The sequence below is a fragment of the Ascaphus truei genome, chromosome 3 (genome assembly GCF_040206685.1).
Source record: "Ascaphus truei isolate aAscTru1 chromosome 3, aAscTru1.hap1, whole genome shotgun sequence".
NCBI classification, from domain to species: domain Eukaryota; kingdom Metazoa; phylum Chordata; class Amphibia; order Anura; family Ascaphidae; genus Ascaphus; species Ascaphus truei.
In genome coordinates, this window is record NC_134485.1 from 31,348,732 (window position 1) to 31,355,634 (window position 6,903).

Genomic DNA, 6,903 nt, shown 5'->3' on the forward strand with positions numbered 1-6,903 from the left:
AGAATAGGCATCTTTCCCCGACCAAAACTTACCAGGATCGGCGATGTGTTGTTCGCCTCTCTGAAAAGGACTCACCCGTGGATCTGCAGCGATCTGGCCCAGCTGCATAGAGCTGCACACAGAGAGCCGCCTCTCTCTGCGCATATGTCGCCCGCGATCACAGGGTTTTAATAAAAAAATGTATTACTAGTGTACGTGAGCAGGGGATCTCCGGAGCAGAACCGCATTGATTTGAGGTCCGGGGACCATCTGCTACCCGAGGTACAGGCCCCATTATGGGGTGCCGGTATCTCCTATGCATTTAAATGTCTCGCGTCACGTGACCGTGGGATTTAAATGCATAGGAGATACCGACACCCCATAAGGGGGCCTATATCTCGGGAAGCAGGGGTTCCCCGGACCTGAAATCAACACGGTTCTGCTTCGGAGACCCCCTGCTCATGCACACTAGTATAATGTTTTTATTTAAACAGCTTAATTACTTTAGCGGCTAGCCGCTAAGGCGATGAAGGGCTTATACTTCAACAGCCAGTTTATTGGGGGCAGAGGGTGTGGAAGAAGGGGGAAGAAGCCCCAGGGTGGGTGGTTAGGACTTTTGTAGTGTGAAGATAGTCAGCGCAAACCTCATGGGCCTCCCGATGTCGATGGAACCGAATGAAATATGGATGAAAAAGAATTAAAATCTCAGTGTATTAGATACACATGTGGGGGATGGGGGAAGAGGGGGGGTGGGGAAAGGGGGAAGGGCAGGGGGTGGAAGCAAGGAGGAGGATAATGCTGGAGGGGTTGATAATTGGTTTTCCCCTTTAACTAATCAAAGAATACATAAAATTATGGATTCAGTGACTCACACGGGCTTGTGTGGTGTCTCTCCCTCAACGCTGACTGTAGTGGATTTATTACAGACTCATATGCTGGAGTCTCAATATACATAAAACTCACACGGCCTGATGTGAGTCCTTGTCCTCAGAGGGGGATGTCCTGTATGGATGGTGTCTGGGTTGTCTCAGCAGAATTATCCCCCGATGGGTGTAGTGTGTGAGTGTCTCCTCTCCCCGTTTCCCAGATGACCAAAAGGAGTGTATGCCAACAAGGGTTAACAACAATAAAAAAGGTCTTTAATGGGTATACAGTGGAGACATAAGCATATGAAATGCAAGCATGTGGTGAACCATAAAATGTATAGAACAATCTATGACACAATGAAATACAATAAAATAAGACACAATGAAATAAAAATGAAATAAAGCAAACACAAGGACTACACTCACACTTGATGTCAGATAAAATGGCCCAGCCTCAGCCGCTCTGTACACTCCTGCACGGTCTCCTCCTCTGTTCTTGTTCCCACTGTCGCGTCCGGCAGTGGAACCGGAAAGGGGGTTCTGCACACAAATCTTAGGGAGCGCCCCATTTCAAACACCCTCGTGGGTGGTTAGGACTGCCTGGAAGGTTGCGGGAGGAGTTAACCCCTTAACTACCATAGTGGTGGGAACTGCTATGGCAATGAAGGGGTTAACCAGTCCCGCAACCCACCCAGAAGGCCTAAACACCCTTGAAGCAACTACCCCCTGCACCCAATAACTCTGCCACAAGAAACAAAAATAAACACAACATTCCTACTACCCACCTCCTCTACCCCCAACACATACATTACAGTAATGGGCCAAATAACTATTATTCACATATGGATAATAGCTCATTTGCCCATTCTAAAATCAAACATTAGCCAGCCAGCATAAAGTAAATAAAACTTCTACTTACCCCAGCCATGATGAAAGGCATCCATGTCACCATACTCCAAGTCCATGTCCTCTGCTGGCATCATGAGTACAAGAAAAAATACAATCTAATGGCCCCTAACCCCTTAAATCACAAGGATGTGACATTATCTCCAAGGGAGGTACGTGGCACCCTTAAAACCACATGGCACATATCACGTGGTATTACAGCCAATGGGAATTGATTGGAAGGCTGCGTCATGTGACGTTGCTGTCACTGCTTGAAAACAAATTTGCCCATCTCCTCAACTGTCTCCTGCTTTGCAGTAGCAAGCGGGGAGAGAGTTGAATTTGGTATAAGCAGTTTTCAGGTCTGTATAACACTTGTTTTTGCGCCGCTTGGTGTCTCTACAGGAGACACCATGGGCGATTTCTGGTATAATCATGGCCTAAGGTGGTTAAAGGCTTAGGGGCCATTAGATTGTATTTTTCTTGTACTCTTGCTGCCAGAGGAGGACAAGGACCTGGAGTATGCTGACTAGGACGCCCTTCATGAAGGCAGGGGTAAGTTCAACGTTTTATTTACTTTATGTTTGATTTTGAATTGGCAGATTAGATATTATCCATATCTGCATAATAGTAATTTCGCCCATTACTGTACTGTATGTGTTAGGGGAGGAGGGGGTTGTTGTTGGGGGTAGAGGAGGTTGGTAGTAGGGTTGTGTTTATTTTTCTTTATTGGGGGTAGAGGGATTGGGTGAAGGGGGTAGTAGCCCCAAGGATGGATGTTTAGGTCTACTGGGTGGGAAGCAGGAGGGGTTTACCTCTTCATTACCATAGCGGTATTAACCACAACAGTAATGAAAGGGTTAACTCCACCTGCAACCCCCCCATAGGGCCTAAACACCCACCAAGGGCAAATACCACATTCACCCACCCCCGCTACCCACAATAAACATTGCAACAGTAGTTAACTCCTTCATTGCCTTAGCGGTTAGCCTCAAAGATAATGAAGTTGCCTGTAAACGCATGTTTCATGCATCCGATTCATGCCAGGGGCCTCGGTTGCTGATATTAATGTGTAGCAGCTCTGGAGACCACTGGCATCAATCTCTCTCTCGCCGCTGCCTCAGCAGCTTGACACCAACTTTTTCTGGCGAGAGGAATTTGGGAGGAAATCACCATTCTAATAGAATTGCACGAATTTCAAAACTGGCGATAAGGGGCTTATCGCCGCTTATCACCGCTTACTTGACGATGTGCTTTTGATGAGAGCCAAAAATGGCAATTCAGCTCACTTATCAATGCTTTCTGAATCACTGTAGACATTTTTGCCTGATAACAGCTAAAAAAGCCTCGATAAGTAGGTTATGACGGCTACTAGAATAGGCCCCTTAGTATTTCAAAATATTGTTCAAACTAAACTGAAAGCTGGATTTTAACTTCCTTAAGCTCGTTGCCTTTTGTGTGATGTCTTTGTAGCGAAGGGTTTTCCATAGGCAAAACAGCTGACATGTTCCTCCTATTGATTAGTTCTCCGATGATGAATAGGGAGGATGGACACAATCAGGGGTTCTTAACTCCAATCCTCGAGACTACCCATCGGGTCAGGTTTTCAGGATATCCCTGTTCCAGCACAGGTGGCACAATCAGTGGCTCAGTCAAAGACTGAGCCACCAGTGCTGAAACAGGGATATCCTAAAAACCTGACCTGCTGGGTAGTCTTGAGGACTGGAGTTGAGAACCCATGGACTAAGGATTATTGAAACAGCTCTATTGGCAGGACCCTCCTCCCTCATCTCATCCTCCGTGAAAAACTTCCCAAAGAAACCAAAACAGCCAAGTGTTTGCGTTAAGTAAGATAACATTTTTAGGTTTGTTTTACAAAAAGGATTTTTCTCTTTTTGTTTTTTTGTTTGTTATAAATTGACTGACTTTTTTTTCGGGTCCACTGGAATTCTTGTCGATCAAATACTTATTGTCCTTTACGTTTATCTGTTTGACTACAAATTTCATCATAAATTCTTTACCTTTAAACAACAAGTATCTGTAGATTTTAGAATGAAGAAACCATCTCATCACCAAGAAAAATTAAAAGAAGTTTACAAACACCCAAAGACTTTTTTTTACTGTGGAATAGTTAAACAATTCTAAATGTGAAAATACTTAGCCATCTGTAACAGAGCGGCCTTGTAGATGTGGTCAGGAAGGGAGCTCACACACCACTTTCTTGTAATGAAAGTTCTTTATTCCCTGTATCAGGGGATGCAGCAATTCGGTAACAAAACAAAACAGTCTTTAACTTAAATAGCATACGTCTGCAAAACAACCGGACAGTACCTAATCGATGGTATCCAAAAGGCAGTTCAGGCTCTCCCCCTGACAGGCTCTCTGCAGTCTGTTCCCTCACAGGTTGAGAGCAAAATGAAAGATAGTGTGGGACGTTTGCTGCCTGCTTTTTAAACCTCCCCTTTCCAATCAGCTTGCAGACCTACAAGCTGGTGTGGTTTTTCCTGGTCTGCTCAGATGAGAGTTTTAACCCTATACACTCCCTCACACAATCTATATTAAAACTTTTAAACATGGTACTGTCATTAGTTTACTTTGGTTAATTAAAGAGCTGTCCCTTTCAACACCATATGCCAGGACATGGAGGGAGGATTAGGAAACGTACAGTATGTGTAGATGTTTGAGATATGTACAGTAGATGTATCCTTGAGTATTTATTCCTTCAGTAATCAAAGGCACCACTTACTGTATGTGGCCTGGTCTGTAAGCCAATTCTAGCACAAATGTGTAACTGTGTTCATCGAAGCACTATATCATTATTAATGGCAATTTCTGATAGAAACCCCAAAAGAGAATTGATATTGTTCTCCTTCTTGAGCTTGCAGAAGGTAAGCAATAAAACATCTTACTCGTACTGTACTAGAAGTTATAGACAGATACAGTAGCATTGCCAAACAATAGGCAGTATATGCAATATATGTTTGTGGATATACAAGTCTGTTTAGATGCATATCTTGCATATATCAGAAAATGGCTTTGTTAATTTCTACTTCACCTGTATGCGACTGTGACTCGATTATAAGTGAGCATCACCCTTACTCTTATGTGGAAGAACAACACTTGTGGTTCTCTGATTTATTAATCTTTTATGTGCATATACAGTAGTTGATCCATTTTGTTTGACTTTAACCATTGGTTTCAATGGTTGCTGCTAGTGAGTATGACATTTCAATATGTTCAACGCATGCAATAGTTTGGGGGAAAGGGTTGCTTCTGCGGCCATGAATGTTGTTAACTCGATCACTTTCATAGCGGTCTATAAAGCAATACATAATTGGTGAAATTTCAAGGTTAAAATGCTGTTGCCTATTCCTTCATTTAGACAAAAAAAATATTATAATCGTCATTCCTCAACCATATTCTAAGACAGTAACTTAAAAAATTACCAAAGCCTTTCATACAATATGTTTATTTATAAAGATCAAATAATATGTTTCTTGGCCAAATTAATAAATTATTGTTTTAGCCTTGAAGATTCTCTCCATAATGATGCATATTTTGAAGGCACTAAGGATCAGATAAAGCTGATAAAGATGGCATTGAATAAAAAGCTAATAATATTCCTTCAACACATTATCTAAATATCCTCATGACATAATATACAAGGCATAATTGCAAGTCTCTCTGGCTGTGAATGTGTTAAGGGACACATTTAAATAAAAATGTAGAAGCATGTTCCATGGCCTGAATACTCTCCAGTACTGGACTGTCTCAGTTATTAATCCAACCATTTAATTGGTGCTTAGCAGAATAAACACGATCTTTGGGACCTATTCTATAAGCCTTGATAAGCCACTTATCGAGCACTTATCGGCCAAAATGCCTACTGCTATTCAGTAGGCCTCGATAAGTGGGCGATAAAAGCATAAATCGCCCAAATTTTCAGCCATCAATAAAAGATCACCGGTTGAGCGGTGATAAGCCACATATTGGCAGGTTCTGAAACTCGTGCAATTCTAGTAGCCATGATTAGCTTATCGAGGCTAATCGCGGCACTAGAATGACGAGTTTCTCCCGAAATCCTCATGCCAGGAAAAGTTGGCACGAGGCTGGTGAGAAGCAGCTGAAAAGGCGGCGAGACAGGACTTTGAAAAAAAAATGCTTACTCCCTGCATCAGATTCATTGTGGGTGTCTCTGGAGCTGATACCCAGTAATATCAGCACTGGAGGCCCCCCGGCATGAATCCCATGCAATAAAAATGCATTTACAATCAACTTCATTACCTTAGCGGCCAACCGCTATGAAGGGATTAACTACCACTACCATGTTTTTTGTGGGTAGCGGGGGTAGGTGAAGGTGGTATTTGGCCCTTAGTGGGTGTTTAGGCCTTACGGGGGGGTTGCAGGTGGAGTTAACCCCTTCATTACCTTAGTGGTTCATAGCGCTATGGTAATAAAGGGGTTAGCCCCTCCCACTACCCACTCGGTAGGTATAAACACCCACCAAGGGCCAAATGCCAACTTCACCCTACCTCACTATCCACAATAAATATTTTAAAACACCATAACCCTACTACCCACCTCCTCTACCCCAACAACCTCCACCCCCAAACACATACAGTACAGTAATGGGCAAAATTACTATTATCCACATATGGATGATAGTGCATTTGCCCATTATAAAATCAAACATTAGCCAGCCAGCAGAAATATAGTAAATAAAGCATTCAACTTACCCCTGCCATCATGAAGGGCATCCTCGTCAACATACTCCAGGTCCATGTCCACCGATGCCAGCAAGAATACAAGAAAAAATACAATATAATGGCCCCTAACCCCTTAATCACCTTAGCGGTTAATAATCTCTATAGTAATTAAGGAGTTAACCCTTAACTCTGCTACCCACCTGCTACCCACCCGGGTGGTCTAACCACCCACCCCGGACCTACTATACCCACCCTCTACCCATTGATTGGCACAGTGGTATATACCCATAATATGGGCATGTTAAGCCATTATATCACCCAATGGTCAACCAATAAAAAAAAGGCCAAAAATACACAATAATCAAAGAAATACACAAGCACCTATACACCCCAACAATAAAAGAACTAAAAAGCCTCAACTAAACATCAGTTACATTAATCTATCACTAAAACAGCAAAATAATTCA

General features: G+C 42.8%; 1 protein-coding gene across 1 annotated transcript in view; it reads right to left on the bottom strand.

Moving 5' to 3' along the window:
• Positions 1–4,120, bottom strand: part of MAP3K7CL (MAP3K7 C-terminal like) — a 75,359-nt gene extending 71,239 nt beyond the window's left edge. The window contains exon 1 of the mRNA XM_075593916.1: positions 4,062–4,120. The gene's annotated coding sequence lies outside the window, so the exon portion shown is untranslated. The remainder of the gene's footprint in view (positions 1–4,061) is intronic.
• Positions 4,121–6,903: the final 2,783 nt, after the last annotated feature.